This window comes from Dendropsophus ebraccatus, chromosome 2, assembly GCF_027789765.1.
Source record: "Dendropsophus ebraccatus isolate aDenEbr1 chromosome 2, aDenEbr1.pat, whole genome shotgun sequence".
Lineage (NCBI taxonomy): Eukaryota > Metazoa > Chordata > Amphibia > Anura > Hylidae > Dendropsophus > Dendropsophus ebraccatus.
In genome coordinates, this window is record NC_091455.1 from 41,575,695 (window position 1) to 41,596,360 (window position 20,666).

The following is a 20,666-nucleotide window of genomic DNA, read 5'->3' on the forward strand; positions in this document are numbered from 1 at the left end:
CTCTATGGGGAGGGGATGGGCAAGCTGCAGACAGACAGCTCTGGTGATGACCTAGCTCCTCCAGAAACATGATGGTGCATGTACACCTTTAATATTATCTCTCCCATCCTCCACATATCCATGAATGTTTGGCATGATTGAATGTTTCTGTGTTCTCATTGGGAAGCACAGTTTATCTTTCCAAAAACAAAGGGGACGGACAGGTAAAATACCTTGAGCAGTGATAATTTACTTGGTAGGCTCCCATACACTTTATACTGACAAACATTAGGACACCCTAACACTCTGCAAAACCTTCAAGAACTCATCAGTTTAGAGCAATTTGACACTGGAAATAACGAAAGCCACACATCTCAGTACATTAGATACATGTAATATCCACTGGTCTACATGGTCATAATATATTCAGTATGGTTTACTTTGTCCTGTAATGCCAACTTTGTAAATTAACTTTACTCCGTCCTATGCCCCGGGGGGGGGGGCGCTTTAGGAAAAGGTTTTTCCTGGACAACCTTTTTTTATTTTTTTATTTTATGAAAAGAAAATAATCAGTCTATTACAACACAGTAAGCTTAAAGGGGTTATCCAGCGCTACAAAAACATGGCCAATTTTCCCCCTACTGTTGTCTCCAGGTAAGGTGTGGTTTGCAATTAAGCTCCATTTACTTCAATAGAACTGAGTTTAAAAACCACACCCAATCTGGAGACAACAGTAGAAGAAAAGTGGCCATGTTTTTGTAGTGCTGGATAACACTTTTAAAATTTTCCTTAGGGAGGCATTCACATCACAATAAATGTTTTAAGGTATGGGGTACATCAGCATATGGTGATACCAAGGCCGGATTAAGGTTGGTGGAGGCCCGGGGCAACAATTTTGTTGGGGCCCCCCCATTTTCTTCCCCCACAAATAAACCATACAGCAATCTATATAGGTGGCTGATTACTGTAGGACTCCTGGCTGTATGGCTCAGCATCCTCCTCTCTTCTGCATATGATTGTCCCTAGAGGCTGCAGTCCAGAGGAAGATGTCAGGCCCTAGAGACAGGATGGGAGAGGGGTGAGCATCGCGGTATGTTCCCACTTAATTCAATGCGAGAACACAGCACTTTAGCACTTTCTGTGCTCTCTTGCCCACTGTGTTAGCCCCCACAGCTAGCATGTGCAGTTGTGAATTGCAGGCAGAACCTGGACTTCCCAGAAAGTCCCATCTTCATTTCCCAACAATATAAACTACCTGAAGCAGTAAAGAGCAAAAAGTACTTAAAGGCTGTGTATAATCTATAGCGGATATGGTACATGTGAATATACCCTAAGGATCATGGCATATATAGCTGCACACAGGCTACATGTCATATGCTGCACACAGGCTATATATACCTTATGCTGCACACAGGCTATATATACCATATGCTGTACACAGGCTATATATGCACCATATGCTGCACACCGGCTGTATATAATACACTGCACACAGGCTATATATCATACACTGCACACAGGCTACATGTCATACACTGCACACAGGCTACATGTCATATGCTGCACACAGGCTATATACCATACACTGCACACAGGCTATATATAATATGCTGCACACAGGCTATATATAATATGTTGCACACAGGCTATATACCATACACTGCACAAGGCTATATACCATATGCTGCACACAGACTATATACAGTATATACCATATGCTGCACACAGACTATATACAGTATATACCATATGCTGCACACAGGCTATATCTCATACACTGCTCTCAGGCTATATATCATATGCTGCACACAGGCTATATACCATACACTGCACATAGCTACATATAATAGGCTGCACACAGGCTATATACCATACACTGCACACAGGGTATATATAATATGCTGCACACAGGCTATATATCATACATTGCACACAGGCTATATATCATACACTGCACACAGGCTATATATATATATATATATATATATATATATATATATATATATATAAATATATACTCCTGCTCTGATATATGCCCCCATAGTATATACCCCTGCTCTGATTTATGCTCCCATAGTATATGCCCCCTGCTCTGATATATGCCCCTATAGTATTTACCCCTGCTCTGATATATGCCCCCATAGTATATGCCCTCTGCTCTGATATATGCCCCCATAGTATATGCCCCCTGCTCTGATATATGCCCCTATAATATAAATCCCTGCTCTGATATATGCCCCCATAGTATATGCCCCCTGCTCTGATATATGCCCCCATAGTATATGCCCCCTGCTCTGATATATGCCCCCATAGTATATGCCCCCTGCTCTGATATATGCCCCTATAGTATATATCCCTGCTCTGATGTGCCAATACAAAACAAAGCCTCATACTCACCTGATCTGGGAAGATGACAGGTCTTCTCTCTTCTGGCTCTTCTCTGTTCCTTCAGCCTGAAAGCCACTGTGACAGATCCTCCAGCATGCTCCATGATATCACATCCCTGCTGGAGAGATTAGGTTTCCTTGCTGAGGTCCCACGCTGTCCTCTCCTCAGTGAGGGTGAGGGGCGAGTGAGGACCTCTGCAGGAGACAGGCACCCGGAAGCTTGACAGGAAGAATCCATTCGAAGACCCACCAGGGGGGAGTCTGAGCCTGCTGGGGGGGAGATGTTTACACAGGATTAACCCTACACCTCCCTCCCTCCCTGCCTGGACAGCATGCAGTGTGCCCAGTGCTGTGTCCAGGTAGGGTTTCCACATGCTTTTTGCTCGTGGGACTGGCTCCCAGACACCACTTTCGGGTTTGGGCTGGTCGCGGCCCCCTAGTGGTGGAGGCCCCTGGGCACGTGCCCCTGGTGCCCTCCCTTTAATCCGGCCCTGGGTGATACTGGTGTATACCCCTGCATACTGGCAGAACAATGCTATATAGATGTTCCTCCCCCCTGCTAAAGTATAACAGAAACAATACTTTGGCACAAGGGCCATTAAGTATGGTGTTGTCTGCAGATAGCAGAAATAACATGGATGTAGTAATACATGTCATTGCTGGAGAGAGATGCAAAAGAACACTGCAGAGACACCATCACATGTCTCGACATCAGTGAACTAGCCAGACCTTCCTCCGGGAAGGAACAACCAAGCTAAGGAATGTCTCCAATCAACGAAACACCCAAAGCAAGGTATCCATCCACAGACAGCTGTTTCAGGGTATTTTCACCCTTATCAGTGTGGAGTAGGTTTCTGGCTAGTGGGAGCAATGCCTAGTAAGTGCATGCAAAAGGACGCTAGTTGACCTCACAAAAAACACCACAGAGACACCATCACGTGTCTCAACGTCAGTGTATTCTAGAACATTGCTCCCTGGGAAATAAAGACATGTGATGGTGTCTCTGAGACATGTGATGGTGTCAAAACATGTGATGGTGTCTCTGCAGTGTTCTTTTGCATATTTGATTTCCCAGGGGTAATGTTCTAGAATACACTGACGTTGAGACACGTGATGGTGTCTCTGCGGGGTTTTAATTGATCTCTCTGAGGTCAACCAGCGTCCTTTTGCATTGCTGGAGAGAGGCCGGTCTTTTGTATAACAAATGTTAGGAAGGAGATTTGTACATGAAGCCATCTAGCACACACGATTAGAACAAAAAAGATGTCTGGTCTATTCCATAACGCTAGTCTGTGACTTAGGAGACCAAAGGAAGGAATGGTCATACACCCAAAACATGTAAAGAGCGATACCTAGGAGAGATAGAATGGAAGTGGTCTGGCACACTATAAAGATAGACAATTGGCCTGACAGATGAAAAGCTCTGGAAAAGGATTCAGAAACACATGCAGGAGTTGTGAAAGTAATAGTCTGGCACCTCTTACAGTTACTGGTGTATGCCAAGAATGGTGTCATACATAAATAAAGGAAGACAAAAACAATTAAAGGAAATGATATAAAAAATGATAGAAAGGAGTATGTCTCAAATTCACTGCTTATTATTCATCTCCTTAGAAGACAGAATATGGCGGGTATACAGGGCTAGACGGACGCATTTGGAGATCCTTTGCCAAAATACGGTACGTTGGCCTCTTCTTTGACAGGACTATGGAATTGTTTAGTCAGTTTATGACAGTCCTAGGCCCAAGGCCCAAGATAGAAAGTTGATTGCACTTTCTTCTTATTCAGACATAAATGTGGGCAATAGTGAAGAAGGTCAATGCCCATGGCCATATGGTCATATCCCCATTCTCTTGCAGCTTATGAGCAAAAGCTCCAGTTCAATTTATAGCTTTTTCCTGTTTAATTACTTATTTTCCTTTTCAAAATCTACAGTCTGTACCTTACTTGAAATTTCATTTCATACTATAAGAACTGGCTTTTTTTTCTTAACTATGTCCCTTCCTGTTAAATTTAAATGGACTTAGAGGGCATCATAGCAACTGGTCCCCCGAAACCTTACATACTGTATCTATTCTATTTACACATGTGCCGTGTCCTGTCTAAAAGCTGCAGAAGTATAAGGCTATGTTCACACTACGTAAGAGACCGGCCGTTGCGTGACCCCGTCCGGGTCACGGAACGGCCGGTCTCTGGCCGGATCATCTCGGCCGGTACTTAAGTACCGGCCGGATGATCTTTCCGGCAGCAGAGCTCTGATGGGGGCGCATCAGCGCACGCCCGCATCAGAGCTTCCCATAGCGCACTGTGAACTTACAGGGCTTTCTGCATGTCAGTTATTTGCGGCCCCGTATGGGATCCCGGCCGGAGCGTATACGTGTATACACTCCGGCCGGGATCCCATAAAGAAACAGGCATTGTTCCACCACGCCAAAAGTACGGGCGTACAACAACAGCCGTACTTTTACGTAGTGTTAACATAGCCTAAAGGTTGTTGTGTGGCTGTAAAGTACATCCTGATAGCTAAATCACATGTGAATATTGTAAGTTATACTTATATAATCTTTAATGTTGCTACATATGCATATACTGAGGTGTTAGGATGTGCAATTTTTTTTTTTTTGTTTAATTTAAAATCTTAAAAATTAACAAACATTTATATAAACAATTTCATACATATAATCATATACCTCCTTCCCACCCTCCCTTTCCCTCTCTGTCACCAGTAGGGATCAATCCATATCAGGAACAAAAAAAAAAAAAAACTTTCACATAAACCCTTCTCCTTACCTCCCCATACACTCTGAAGTCTCTCATATTTTACAACACATCTTTCCCATTCAACCTTACTAGGAGCTTCGGAGGATATCCACCTGTGAATAAGCAGTAATTTCGGATAAAAAAATACCTCAAAAGGATTTTTCTCTTTTTTCTTGTGACATCCTGAGATTCATGGTATCTCCCAATATTACCAACTCTATGGACCATGTTTTTCAGTATGTTAAAATTAAACATTTAAAAATGGATCCGTTAAACAGACTGCAAAAACGCAGCATGAACCCAGCCTCAATTGTAGTTGCTATGCCAATTCATAAACAATCTATGGTGCATGGATAGTGATGGATGCAGCAGGACTTGTACTTCTTAAGGCTATGTTCACACTATGTAAAACTACGGCTGTAGTTCTCGCCGCAGAACTACGGCCGTAGTTTTGAGTTGAACATAGCCTAATTTGTAATAGGATCCCGGCCGGAGTGTACACACATCGTATACACTCCGGCCGGGATCCCATGCGGCGCTGGAAAAAACTGACATGTCAGTTTTCTGCAGCCGGAATTTAGTGATTTCCGGCCGCAGAAAGACCTGTCAGTTCACACAGTGAAGCAAGCGGCTCTGGCCGCTTGCTTCACTGTGGGCTATGGGAAGCTCTGATGCGGGAGCGCGCTAATGCGCCCGCATCAGAGCTCTGCGGCCGGATGATCCTTAATGTCAGATGGTACTTAAGTCCCGGCGTGATGATCCGGGCACGGAACAGCCGGTCTGTTACGTAGTGTGAACATAGCTTAAAGGTGTTTTCCAGGAAGAAGAAAAGGGTCTTTTCCATGGCTTAACACTAACATGTAAAATGTCAGTCTTTAGTAAATGGGATCTGCTGCTTCTACACATCACTATATGTCACCAGATGATGCATCATATTTACATCGCCATTCCATTGCACTATGATGTAATAATCCTGATGACATCATTACTTCCTTTCCCCATCCTTAGTAATAACATGCAGTACGACTATTTATACGGTAAGAAAACCCTCATAGATTACAGCCACAGCTTTTCAGGAACTATTTTATCTCCCCGGCTTTTTACATTCAGTATTTCTTTGTATTGCTGTAATAACCTCTCCAGTGCTTTCACTATAAATCCTCTGTTTTCCCTTGTTCTTAACATGACTGGCAACTAGCAGTGAGTCAGTACTTTCCAGATCAGTGATGACTGATTAACAAGGGTAGCAGAGCATAGATCCATCACTTATGTGTAACTGGAAGAGGGAATTTCACTTGATCTTTTGTTATACATATACCTAATATTTAAGGGTTGTGCAGAATATCACCCTTCCAGCAGACGAGGTGACACAATCCTTACAACTTGTTCAAAATGAGTCAGAAATTAGAGTCGGATCTACCGATCAATGCCGCTTATAACGTTACTGCGGAATAATGGCATCATGTACTTAGCATTCATTAATGAATCAATCCTACACTATACTGAACTTGTTGTAGTCTGGAGTAATCACTATTCCTAAGACTCATTGATGGGGAATTTATTTTGATATCTTGATGTGCGGAATAAGTGATAAGTCAAGCAAAACGGATATTTGTGTCCCATTTTAAGTAGTAATGCATGGTCATACATATACAAACATATAGCTTGTGCAAAGCTGAGGGTTATTACTAGAAGTAATAGATTGTATCAGGCCCATAAGGAATAGGATTGATTGCAGAGGGTGTAGACCAGTGTGCAGAACTGTTTTTGAGGGTGGCTTATTGGCACTCCCAGCTTTTTATGCCCTGGGGGGGGGGGGGGGGGGTCTAACCACCAGTACCCTCAACTATCCTGAGAACAGAGATGCAATTTCCCTGCAATTACAGGAGTGTTTAGCCTATGCAGCCACCATAGTCAGTGCTCTATTAGTTTTCTGTGGTTCCAAGTTCAGCACTTGGAACTGTTCAGCATCCTTCTAGAGAATGATTGGAGCAGTGGCCGTTAGTGATGAGCGAACATCCTGATGTTCAGTTCGGATCCCGAACACAAACATAATTTTTTTTTTATTGTGATCGGTTAGTGTTCGCTGAACATTCAAAACGAAATAACAAACGTACAGTAGAAACGTACGTTTTGGTCTACGCACATGTGTAGGGATAAATGCAAAGCATAAATTACGTAGTATGTTCGCAAGTTCGGATATGTTTTGAAAATGATCGTTATAACCATTTAGATCATTGAATAAATTGTTTGCGATCAGCGAATACGAACAATTAGCGTTGTGTTTGTACAAACATACGAACATGTTCACTCCTCACTAGTGGTCGCAAAGGCGCTGAGATCTCTCCAATCATTGCAGAGCCACTGAATGCCCTTTCTTGGGATCAGTCGGTGTCAATTATTCTTTATGAGGCCATAGAAAAGGAATACCCTCTGACTGCTATAATATTGAGTGTTTATAGTAGTGATTAGAGTGTTTAATGGCCATAATTACAGTGTGATGATATGCGTTAGGAGCATGTGTCTAGTGTGTGCATCTATTTGCTGTGTCCAGCATGTGCATCGTTTGCTGCATCCAGCGTGTGCATTGTTTGCTGTGTCTAGCGTGTGCATTGTTTTCTGTGTCCTGTGTGTGTTTGATGTGTTGCATATTCTGCACTTATTTGATGTGTGTCTACTCTTCTATAACATGTCCACTATGTGCACAAAATACATTTGTTGTATAATATATTTAAATTAAGAGAGAGGGGACCCATGCACAATTCTTGCACAAGGCCCCTTGATCTCAGTATCTGCCTCTGGTAATAAATAATACCTGTATAGCCCATGTCAATATAAGAACTTAGATATTGTTAGAACATAGGATGTTGTTATTTGTTTCATTTTAAAAAGCTCACATGATTACATAGTTACATAAAGTTGACAGAAGTCTAAGATAAGAGTCCATCAGGTTTAACCTACAGTACAACTCTACTGTGTTAATCCAGAGAAAGGCAAAAGCCCCTATGAGGCAGATGACAATTTCACCATCACAGGGAGAAAAATTCCTTCCCAACTCTAAAATAGAAATCAAAATAAATCCCTGGATCAACATTCTATCGCATGTAATCTAATGCCCATAACTTGAAATATTATATTTTTCAATGAAAGGATGTGGGCCTCCTTTGAATAAAATGAATCAGCCATAACGACATCATGTGGCATAGTCTCACTGCTCTTACAGTAAAGAATCTGCGTCTGTACAAGTGGTGAAACCTTCTTTCATCTATGCCCCCCTGTCATAATTACAGGCCTAGGTGAAAAAAATAACCAGAAAGATCTCTGATTGACATTAACTGGCGATTCAAATACATACATGAACTCTACTATATTACATAACAAAAAGAATTTTATATTGTAATCTGGCCAACATGATGTCATACACAGTCATGTTTCATTATGAATTTACATTTACTCTACCAAAACTTCTAGGATGCTGACAGTGCACACAGAGAAGGCAGTCATGTGACTGATGGACACTTTGACGGACTCTGTACTGGCCGGAATTCCTGTGTTTAGTCTGTTTTTTTTTTGTTTGTTTTTTTTTACAACCAGCACAAGTCAGAAAATCTGCCTTCAGGAGACTGGACCTGGATGTTTGGTAAGTTCAGCTTTGTGTTACAGCATGATAACAACAACAAAAAATAATGACTGCATATTGCAAACTTGCTTTATTTCACATCTACTGTTGATTTAGATTTTGAAAGTGATAACGACAGGGACACTCAAAGTTATTTTCAAAGACATGGGGGGAGATTTATCAAATATGGTGTAAAGTAAAAGTGGCTCAGTTGCCCCTAGCAACCAATCAGATTCCACCTTTCATTCCTCACCGACTCTTTGGAAAATGAAAGGTGGAATCTGATTGGTTGCTAGGGGCAACTGAGCCAGTTTCACTTTACACCATGTTTGATAAATCTCCTCCATGGTCTCTGTTCTCATGATCAGACATGTACCCCTTATCTTGTGCTATTATTACAGGCAGTTGGATTTCACTGCACATGCACACAAGGGGGATTTTTGGATATGTTGTTATGGTAAGACAACCACCTTAAGGCCAGATTCACACGTAATGGATCTGCAGCGAATTTCACGCTCAAAATTGGCAGAAAATCCGCTGCAGATTCCTTGCCTGTCATTTTCAATGAGATAACATACTCGCAGTGGGACTGACAGCTTCCTTAACCTCCCGCTGGCCGGAGCATATATTACCTGCTTGGCGCTCCTGCTTGCTTTGGGGCTTCCCAGCTGCTTCCCAGCAGCTTCTCAGCCAATCAGTGTGCTGCCCCACCACAACCACTGATTGGCTTAGCAGGATGTCCAGATGCTAGGGGCCCCCGAAGCAAACCGGAGCGCAGAGCAGGTAATGTATGCTCCGGCCGGTGGGGCTTAAGGGGCTGTCACTTACATACAGTAGGATGTCAATCCCGCTGTGAGTATGTAATCTAATTGAAAATGACAGGCAAGGTATCCGCAGTGGATTTCGCTGTAAATTCGCAGCGCGAAATCCGCTGTGGATCCGTTACGTGTGAATCTGGCCTAAAGGTAATTCCTAATCTCAGCACAAAAAAAGATAACTCGCTGCATAGTGAAAATAAGTGTTGCAATAATAACTCTTTGTGGGATTTCATAACCCTGCTTGCTGTCAATGAATAACAATCTTCTAGGGAACAAAATCTGGTCTGGTCATATGTTGATAGCACAGGGGCCGGACATGTTACAGAAGTGACTTGATAACTACTCTATCGTGTAATAAGTTAATCACTTGTCCATTCATCACATGACCAGAGAAGATTTCTAGTCCCTGGATTATTTTTATTTTTTTTAATGAATGCAAGAAGACATCTTGAATACAGTGCATCTTTAATGGAAGAAGTGTTTTTGAAAACTTCTTAACATATCCTTAACATGGAAAACCCCAGGAACACAACTCAAAACCTAGAAATGATGGTCTACGGTCTACTTGTCATTAACCCAACTGTATTCCTAAGCCATTCTTACACACATCAAGTTGAAATACAGAATGAGGAACAGTTTAGATTCTCCGGTCACTAGATGAAAGGTGGTAGCATGATAAAGATGATAACTCATCAGGTTCAACAAAAAATCCACTTTCACTCTACGGCTTCCCACTCCATAGCCTCCTAGACCTCCCAGACACCAGCATGAGAGCAAAATGATTTGTTTACTTGCAAAAAAGGCTAAAATATGAAAGTTTATTATTTGTACAAACATCTGACATATTATAATGATGTTTATAGTTTTATTGGTGGGAGTCCAGGTGCTGAGACCCCAACCAATCATAAAAGGTCAATAAAGATTTGCCCCACTGTTTCCGATCAGCTCTGTTCAGCTTACCCTAGGTACAGTAGCTCTAAGAGTATTGTATGGATTCCTCAATATAGATGATTGAACAGCGGAAAATCTTAGGTTCTATAGAACTCGAACCTTGTCGAACCTTCAGCATTTGATTCCCGGTGCCTTCCTGGTCTGTAGGACAGGAGGAGACAGCTGGGTACCACCTGGAATTCCGGAATACAGCCTATTACCTAGGCTGAATCCCGGAATTCCAGGTGGTACTCGGGCTGCATCGGGAATCAAATGCGGTAGGTTCGACAAGGTTTGAGTTCTATAGAACCGAAGATTTTCTGCTGTTCGATCATCTCTATTCATCAATAGTCTATGCGACTTTCTATGAATCTATACACAACATTCTTGGCTTCTGATCTGAAGAGGCACCACATTCAGCTGAGCACTTATGCCTTTTCATTTTAACAACTTATGCGGTCAACCCACCTGGTCCCCCAATGATCAAAACTTTTAAGGTCACTGACCTGTCAAAGGATTGTAAAGAAAAATAGAGTGATACTTTCATATAGCCTATATGTATAATCTATAAAATAAGAAACTGTAAGCCATCTTAGTTAAAGGGGTAAATAAGTTTCAACAAATCAAGCGTATTCATATAAATGTTCTACAATATTTCTCTGATTTATATCCTTGTACTTTTTTTTTTTTTTGCTTTTATTGTTTACTTCCAGGGAATAAGAACCTGTCCCAGCCATGTAATGGACACACAGCTGCATAGTTAAGTTCTCATAACTAAAGCAATACAGCAAGAGAGCAAGTTACTGCATGACTATCCTATTGCCAGTATAGGATACCATTGTATCCACTGAAACCAGTAAATGACTGCATGCAAGAATCTGGTGATACAGATGGTATAATATGGATACAATGAATACCCTAGAATTGATAACATTGTAATATCCATTGTAATGAGAGCTATAAGAAAGCTTGAACTGAGTGTTAGGGAAGATGTGATGGGAAGATACTCTATAAACCTGTCCTGAGTTATCCCTAGTGCCACTTATGAGGGAGTATCACATCCTTAGATCCCAGACGTCACATGCGAAGTTTGGAGTATTAGGGTATGTGCACACTGAGGAAAAGGCAAGGAATTCAGCTTGAAATTCAGCTTGAAATTCAGCTTGAAATTCCTCCTGTAAAATATGTACAGAGCAAAGTCCCATTGTGTTCAATGGGTTTTCTGCTCTGTTGTTCACACTGCAGAATTTCCAAGCAGAATTTTCTGCTGTAGATCTGCTAGAGGAATCCTATAGAAGTCAATGGGGGGCTTAAATTCTGCTTGAATTCTGCCTGAAAACTTTCAGCTACAATTCCTCGAGAATTGCTCAGTGTGCACATAGCCTTACCTTGCAGCATAATAAATATCTCTAAGTACCAAAAGTATTCAGTTTAGAACAGATCAAGTGTATTATCGAGATGGTTGCTACATGTCTTCTATCTGACAAGGTTGCAAATTAGATGATGTTCACTTCCTGAACTGATAGCCGGTCCATACCTGTCACCCAATATATAGCTCTAATTTCCAACAATGTACAATTCTCTATACTAACAGAAAGAGAATGCGTTTGCCTTTATTTGTCTTAATCCATATCAGGGTTGTCATATGTCACCCTCATAAATGACAGCATCACTATCCCTGACTGAAAACGCTTGGGGGCAACAACATCTCCTTGTTGACTGATGGTTTACACATCCAGCCTTTGCATAACAACTAAACTAGGATGTTGTGCTGTTATCAGCTCCAGCAATGTCAGGGACACCTGCAAGACCATAAACACTAAGTGACATTGAACTGCACTAATAGATTTACTATCATTTCGTAATGGAACCTCTGACTAGCAGGAATTGGCTATGATATAAAAAGACAATGGCAAGTATATGGCATAAATGTATTCAGTATGTAGCAGAGCTGAACTGGGTATTAGCTAAAAGAACTGCAGTCCTAGAGAGGTGCATAGGGCAGATAGCATGGAACAAACTTAGAGGTAGGTAGGTAGATAGATAGATAGATAGATAGGAGATAGATAGATAGATAGTAGATAGATAGATAGATAGATAATAGATAGATAGATAGATAATAGATAGGAGATAGATAGATAGATAGATAGATAGATAGATAGATAGATAGATAGATGGGAGATAGATAGATAGATAGATAGATAGATAGATAGATCAACTAACCACAACAAAGACTGTCCTTATACCTTACCATACATAAGAAGTTATGCTATGCTATGTTATGTTATATGACCTTTGCAGCAAGTTCTGCAAATAAGAAGATGACCCCCATAATCATTTCTAAAATGCCATTCATTTGTAGTTGGCAGTAGATGTATAAGCACAAGACATAAGCATGTAAATAGATAAAAATGCAAGATGAGCTGTCATAAGGTCTAAGTATAGAGAAACTTATTTGGAAGAATCACATGTTTACAAATAAACACTGAAACCAAGTAACTAAGTAAAAGAACTGCAAGAGTATTAGCACAGCATAAAGCATACATATGCACAAATAATAAAATGCTGCTATAAGCTAGTTCCTGATTGCAAACAGTGGAAACGCCTTCAAGAGATGAAGTACCTGCACTGTGAGCCTCTCAGATGTTCACTTCATCTTCTGTTGACAAGGAAACCAAACCGCACTTCATTTTTCCAGAAAAAAAAAAAAAAAACACTTCCACTGCCATCAATGGGAAATGTAAATAGCTTCACAAAACAGATAGACATATATGCGTATACCTCAAAATGATTTCAGGAGAGGACAAATAAAATAATCACAAGTCAATGGCAATTGAATGAGTGAAGAAGGTAAGAATAAAAAAAAAAATGATCACCTTTTTAAGAAAAAGTTGTCAAGGGTTAATTATTAGAAACTAGAGGAAAGAAAGAAAAATCATAAAAAAATCATAAAAATAATAATAAAAATGGTGCTTTTTTTTGAGCCAGGGTTCAAGAAAAGAAAAATAAAATGAACATCTTGCCCCAGAGAGGTTGCAAGAAGAAGAAGAAGAAGAAGAAGAAGACAAACTCTTGGCAACACTGTATTGCAAAGAAGAACAAATCAGCCCCCAAAAAAAGGGAATCAAGAGTTCTAAATATATAAAAAGGCAGAAAAATAAAAGAGCAATACATCTACTTCACATCCTCAATGGAAACCAGTTGCATATAGTGAGCTGTGGAGGTTTCCCAGCAACTCTCAGATGCAGCACCTCTCTCTCTAGTACCCAGCCTGCTAGAAAAACTTGCACTCAGGGTTAAAAAGCATGCCCCAGCTCCCATCTTATACAAGTTCTAGAAAAAATAATAACAAGAAAAAAAACAAAAACAAAAAAACAAAACAAGACAAAAAAAAAAAAGACAAGAAGTCACCGAGAAGGTACTCACCCTGCGGGAGTATAGGGATGCAATAAAAAGGGGATTATTAGGAGTAAAATACAGTATGGCGGTGGCACAAGGAGGATTGAGGAGCTTCTCTCTCTCTCTTGGTGTCTGCCTTGGGCACTGACACGTGACTTGGAGCCAGGCTGACTTGCAGGCAGAGGAGGTGGGATGAGTAGATGGAAGGAGTATGGGGGTGCTGGGGGGTAGGTAGGAGTCAGGCAGTGAGATGCTGGAGACTAGATGCTGCCACCTTGAAGAAGATGAGGAAGAGAGAGTAAAGCAGGTGTGGGCTCTTGCAGTCCTAGTGCATGGGGCAGTCCATCCCCAGCACACAAGTGCAGCACAAGTTTTGCCCAGATGCCAGTGTATTTCCAGCTGCCAGTCAGCCCGGGCAGGTTGGGAGCCGAGCTGCCGCTGCTGCTGTTCCTGGTGCTGCTGCTGGAGCTGAGGAGGCTGTGTGTGAGAGGAGTCAGGAAGGGGGAGGAACGCTACAAGTCCAGGCTGGAGAGATGCAGCTCACTGCAAGCTTCTGTGCATCCCGATCTCCTCCTGCATCAGCGGGCTGTGCAGGGTGTGCATACATTAGCGAGCAGCTGGGGGGCACACCTGGTAGTGACAGTCTCTATTAGGCACAATAGACGTGATAGAGAGCAAGGGGGGAGGCTGGAGCATGTGACTGAAGGAGACTGGCTTGGCTTCTTATGGATTTCTTAGTCTTTATTAATACTGGTCTCTGCTAAAGTTTGGTTTGGTTTGTTTAGTTTTATATTATAGGCTGATATTCACATAGGACCCAAACTCCCTTACAGGAACTTCAAATGCATATCCACAATGTAAACTTAGAGAGAGAGAGAGAGAGAGAAAGAGACAGAGAGAGTATTGCTGATATGCTGATGATATTGATATATATATATATATATATATATATATATATATATGTATACACTATATATATATATATATATATATATATATATACATACTAGACTTACAGAATAGTATACAGTGCTCCAGAGAAGCATCATATGATGTCTGAGTAGTAGTATAGGGTATTGATAAAGTGAAGGCTCTTTATAATTTCTTTACTTAGTTTCTCAGTGTTCCCCCTTGTTCTTTCTGTGTCTGTGTTTAAGGGTATAAACACACACACCGTATACGCAGCGTATTTACTGCTGCGATACGCAGCAAATACGCAACAAATACGCATCAGATTAGATCTAAATAACTGAACACAGCATCAAATCTGCTGCAGATCTGCTGCGTATACGGTATGTGTGTTTGTACTCTATTAAAGACAATACAGTACATAGTGTATAGAGATATAGTGGCTCACAATACAGGCATTGCAACACATAGGATATTTGTAAACAACAACTTTAACATCTTTACTATGTTGCACCAAACAAAGATGGTGACGTATTAGGCAGCAATGCTCAGTAGTTATTAAAGTGATGATGTCTTTCTGTTAGTGGTTGCCAACCTGTGGCTTTCCAGCTGCTGCAGAACTACAACTCCCAGCATGATATGACAGCTTTCAGCTGTCTAGGGATAATGAGAGTTGTCATTTTGCAACAGCTGGAAAGACACATGTTGGGGATCACTTATTAATGCAATAAAAATACAGAATAATTATCATCAGGTCAGTTCATCCTAACCTCTCCAGGGAACCTTTACTATAACACTCTATTGCACTGTGTTTATGTAAGAGAAGGTTTATAGATATGCCAATCATTCCTGTTAAGTGTACTGGAGTCAGTCCTATACCCCTCTGTGCATCACTACTGCTTACGCCTCTGGCCATGCCCCCTAATAAATACTGACTACCCATGGAATGCGGATTCAAAGTAGCCAAAGTAGTGTCATAGTAGAGGTACTCTGTACTTTTTTTTTTTTTACATTTTTACAGGCTGGCATTAGTGGCATTTGTCTATATTAATGATGATAAAAAAAACAGGTTCACAATATACACTCTGCTTAAAGTGGAACGACAAATCTAACCTGCTAACAGCAACCTAGCACCAATTACTATCAATGAAGGGGCGGACAGGGGCAGATCGCTGTGTGGGGGTGCGGCTACAGCCCCCCCATGTCCCACCTACTTCTTATATTATTAATGGAGGGGTCCGGCTGGACAGTTTAGTGAGACAGGGGTTGGATATGCTGAAATTCAACTGCTTGATCCTTTTGATCTTGGAGAGATAAGCCACAATTAGAGAAATCTGGCAGTGGCTTACCCCCTCATTTTGGATACATGTATGCATGACCGAGCCAGGCTTTTTATGTATATGGAGGTGGAGACATCCATATGACTAGCCATCCAGTGTCTGTGGCTAGCTTTACTATTTAAATTCTTTACAGGCGACGTTAGCAAGCATCATGTTGTAATGGATGGATTACTGGGTCAAAATATTAACAACACAGTAGGCCTTGTGGGGTGTTATCAGCATACAGTAGTTAGATTTTATTAAAAGTGGTCAAAGAAAGGACAACTGGAATATAGCAATCCTATCTACATTACCACATAAGAATTGAAGGGTTAACCCCACTGAAGAGCTGCTGAAAAAGTGAATGCTGACTTGTACAAAGCTGTAAGGACACGCAGTGCATATTGCTGCATATAGGACGGCATAACTAGAAACCAGTCAGAGTGCCCATGTTGACCCCTGAAACCTACAATGGATATGTCAATGAATATCAAAACTGATCAGGTCTAAATAATCACATTTGCTGCTAAATTATTGTATGGTCATGCATATTATGGGGGAATATGTATAACACTGGGGGAGATTTATCAAACATGGTGTAAAGTGAAAATGTCTGAGTTGCCCCTAGCAACCAATCAGATTCCACCTTTCTTTACTCACTGACTCTTTGGAAAATGAAAGGTGGAATCTGAAGCCAATTCTACTTTACACCAGTTTGCTAAATCTTCCCTATTGAGCTTAAAGGGGTTGGCCACTTTATAGTAAAATAGTTCAAAGTACAGTATTAGTAAGTGTTCTCACTGTATATACTGACAGCAGCTCCCTGTGTCCCTTATAGAGCCAAAATCAGACTCCTCTCCTCTAGGCTGTGCTGTCCTGCTCTGTAGTGTTTCTGTCCATAAGATGGCCAACATGGAGGAGCATGTGACATGCCTCGCTACAAGTGTCCACCATCGACATATACAGGTTCAGTGTTAGACACCTGGGGGCGGGGCATGGTCACATGCTCCTCCATGTCAGCCATCTTATGGACAGACACACCACAAAGCAGGACAGCACAGGAGGAGTCTGAGTTTAGCTCTGAGGTACACAGGGAGCTGCTGTCAGTAAGTAATGTGAGTACACTTACTAATACAGTACACTAAACAATTTTACTATAAAGTGGCCACCACCTTTAAGCAAAGAGCAGCACTAATCCTGGATAACTTGGCAGGTTATACAGTAAATAAAATTTTTAAAGGACTACTTGTATGTGTTCTGAATAATAGAATAGTTCCTCTGCAGGGTCACTCTAAGAGGAAAAAAAGATTTCCCTATATAAAAAATATAGGTGATATCTGGGATTAGAAAAACAGATTCCAGAAATAGCATAGCTCTTGCACTTAGTTTGTGTGTATATTTGGTATTGCAGCTCAGTTCCATTGATGCAAATAGAAGCTAGCACGGTTTTTGGATGAAACCCGTTATGTTTTCTAATGGGGGTTTCAGTAACCAAACCTACTGTAGTCAGCATCTTAACTGTGTGTCAACTACATTTAAAAAGGGATTTATCCTACATGGACAGCCCCTTTAACCCTTAGGCGACCCTGAACGTACCTGTACGTCCAGGGCCGCCTACGTGTGTTCAGAGCGGGGCCGTGTGGCGGCCGCGCTCTGAAGCGCCGTGGTCCCGGGTGCGGCATGTAGCCCAGGACCACGGCTATTAGCGGGCACGGTCCAATTGCCTAGCCCACTAATAAAGTAATCGGATGCAGCTGTGAAAGTTGAAACTTGAATGCAGCCATCCCTGCTGTCTAGTGGGGTTGATCGCTCCTCCGGGACGTTGTCCCGGAGGAGCGATACACACATCTTACTCCTGCCGGCACTTGTTGTTGCTTCCGCACTGTGTTCGGCACTTGATTGCTTCTGGCTGCAGCAGCTGGAGGCAATCAAAGTGCCTATCTCATCGATCTATCCTGTATTAGTATACAGGATAGATCTCAATGAGAGATCAGAGTATTTATACTAGAAGTCCCTCAGGGGGGCTTCTAGTATAAGTGTAAAAGTTTTTTAAAAAAGTTTGTTATTAATAAAAAGTCCCCTCCCCTAGTAAAAGTCCCCCCCCCTTTTCCCATGTTATAAATAATAATAAATAAATAAACATATTTGGTATCGCCACGTGCGTAATCGCCCGAACTATTAATTGATCACATTCCTGATCTCGCACGGTAAATGGCGTAAGCGTAAAAAAATCCCAAAGTGCAAAATTGCGCATTTTTGGTCGCCTCAAATCCAGAAAATTGTAATAAAAAGCAATCAAAAAGTTGCATATGCGCAATCAAGGTACCGATAGAAAGAACACATCATGGCGCAAAAAAATTATACCTCACACAGCCCCATAGACCAAAGGATAAAAGTGCTTTTTTTCTGGTTTTGCAGTGTACTTTATGAAAAAAAATCAGCCTGTCATTGCAAAGTACAATTAGTGGCGCAAAAAATAAGGGCTCATGTGGGTTTCTAGGTGAAAAAATGCAAGTGCTATGGCCTTTTAAGCACAAGGAGGAAAAAAATGAAAATGCAAAAGTTGAAATTGGCCCGGTCCTCTAAGGGTTAAAGCACATACTTAGAGAGTTTTGTTTACTGTGACCTGATGGCATCATATACAGTAGTTGCTTTACATTACAGGGGTGCCTCCCAGTGGGGGATCACCAAACCACCCTGATACATAGCCCCGTAAGTCCCACTCGGTTGCGAGTATTGAAACATAAATAAGGAAATAACAGGGTGGTCCCTTTTTGCATCAAAGTCTAACTCAGTTAAGAGTATTGCGACATGACAAGGGTTTACCAAAGCCAGGCATCCATCCACAGACACTTTGTATCTCGTGATCACTTCAGTTACTTTGCAGCTCCCTCTCTCTGATCCAAGTGTCCTCCTCAAGTAATGGAAGCAGCTTGACAGGAAGCAGAGAAAAAAATTCTCATTGTGTTATTGGGTCGATGATCACTTAAGGCCCTATTACACAAAACTATTATCGTCCGTACTTGGGTGATTACCGGCCCAATCAGCCAACATGCACAGTGCCAGCTGATCCTGATCTTTCAACATGTTTAAAAACATGATTACGTCAATGGTCTGCTGCTCGTCGCTTTGTGTAACAGGAAAAGCGTCAGCAGGCCACGCTCACTTCAATGGGCAGCCCGAACGACCTAAGGATCATTCGGACCGCCTCTCCTGCTACTCCACTCCCAAGCAGCAAGCAGGGAATGAGGGGGAAGTGTGAGCTGACCTGACAGGTTCAGCGCTCATTTTTCCCTCAATATCATGATGTGTAATTTGGCTTTACTTGAAATTTACAGTCTGTTGTATTTTTCTTTTATTCTCAAGGTACTCAGTCTTCAAAGGCGGGGTGGGGTGGGGGTATAAAGATTGAGTACTTTTGTCCTGGTTAGAGATGAATGAGTGTGACTTAAGCATGCTTTTACTACAGTTTGGATCAGTCCTGCTACCTGTATCCTGAATAGTCATTTGGGGACCAAGACTAGAGATTCGAGTATTGTTGAGGAGGATTGCTAGACATGTGAATATCGGTGGCTGAGAAATTTGGATGAAGCACTAGGGAGTCCTGGAAAACATAGATACATCCATAGGCTATGTTCATACAACGTAAGTTCCGCTGAAAACAAGGCCGTTGTTTCAACGGCCGTGATTTCAACGGCCGCGATTTCCACGGAACTTACATACTGCCGCCAGCTGGCCGCTATTCAGTAAATAGCGGCTGCAGAAAACCCTGTCATTGCACTCTATGGAGCTGTGCTGTGGGGAGTTCTAATGCAGGCACGCACTGATGTGCCCGCATCAGAACTCTGCCGCGCTAAGGATCATCTGACCAGTACTGCAGTACCGGCCGGGATGATCTTTTCTGAGATCGTCCGTTCCGTGACCCGGCTGGTCTCATATGTAGTCTGAACATAGCCAAAGGCTGTATCCCTGTTTTTCAGGACTCCCTAGGGCTGCATCCATCTTTTCAGCCACTGGTATTCAAATGGCTAGCAATTGGACTAGAGTATGCTCAAATCACGCTCATCTTTAGTCTTGGTCCCTAAAGGAAAGTCAGGATACAGGTAGCAGGAGGAATCAAAATTGTGGTCAAACTGATTAAAAATGTTCCAAAATTCTAATTTTAAGGAGGGTGTCTTAGTCAGGTCAAGCATAGTCAGGAAACAAGATGACTGTGGTTGCCAGTTATGTCGCTGATTTGGCAGAGGGAGCGCTGAGGCTGTTTTTGTCAAGAGGGAGGACCCACTGTCACATTCCGGAAAACATTTACTAGTTTAGTAATTTATCATTCTATTTAAAAAAAAAAAAAAACAACAACAGAGGTTTTAATCCACAGAAGTCACACTAGGTATTTTTATTTTGTTTTATAACACTGTCAGCTCTGAAATCTATTGTGTATAAAGATCCCTGGAGAGGAGATGTATCTTTAGAATGTTTCTTTCTGTGCAAACAATCAGTCAATGATCAAAGTCTTTGTTTATTCCCTATTCTATGCCTGGTCTGAACA

The 20,666-nt window shown here is 41.7% G+C and overlaps 1 protein-coding gene across 4 annotated transcripts in view; it reads right to left on the bottom strand.

The window, feature by feature from the left end:
- The window catches only part of RALYL (RALY RNA binding protein like), a 492,568-nt gene that overhangs the window by 455,775 nt on the left and 16,127 nt on the right, over window positions 1-20,666 (bottom strand). Inside the window, exon 1 of one of the 4 annotated variants that reach the window (XM_069957427.1) lies at window positions 13,920-14,040. The exons of the other annotated variants lie outside the window; for them this stretch is intronic. The gene's annotated coding sequence lies outside the window, so the exon portion shown is untranslated. Of the gene's footprint in view, window positions 1-13,919; window positions 14,041-20,666 lie in introns of those variants that run through there. 4 annotated transcript variants of the gene reach the window in all.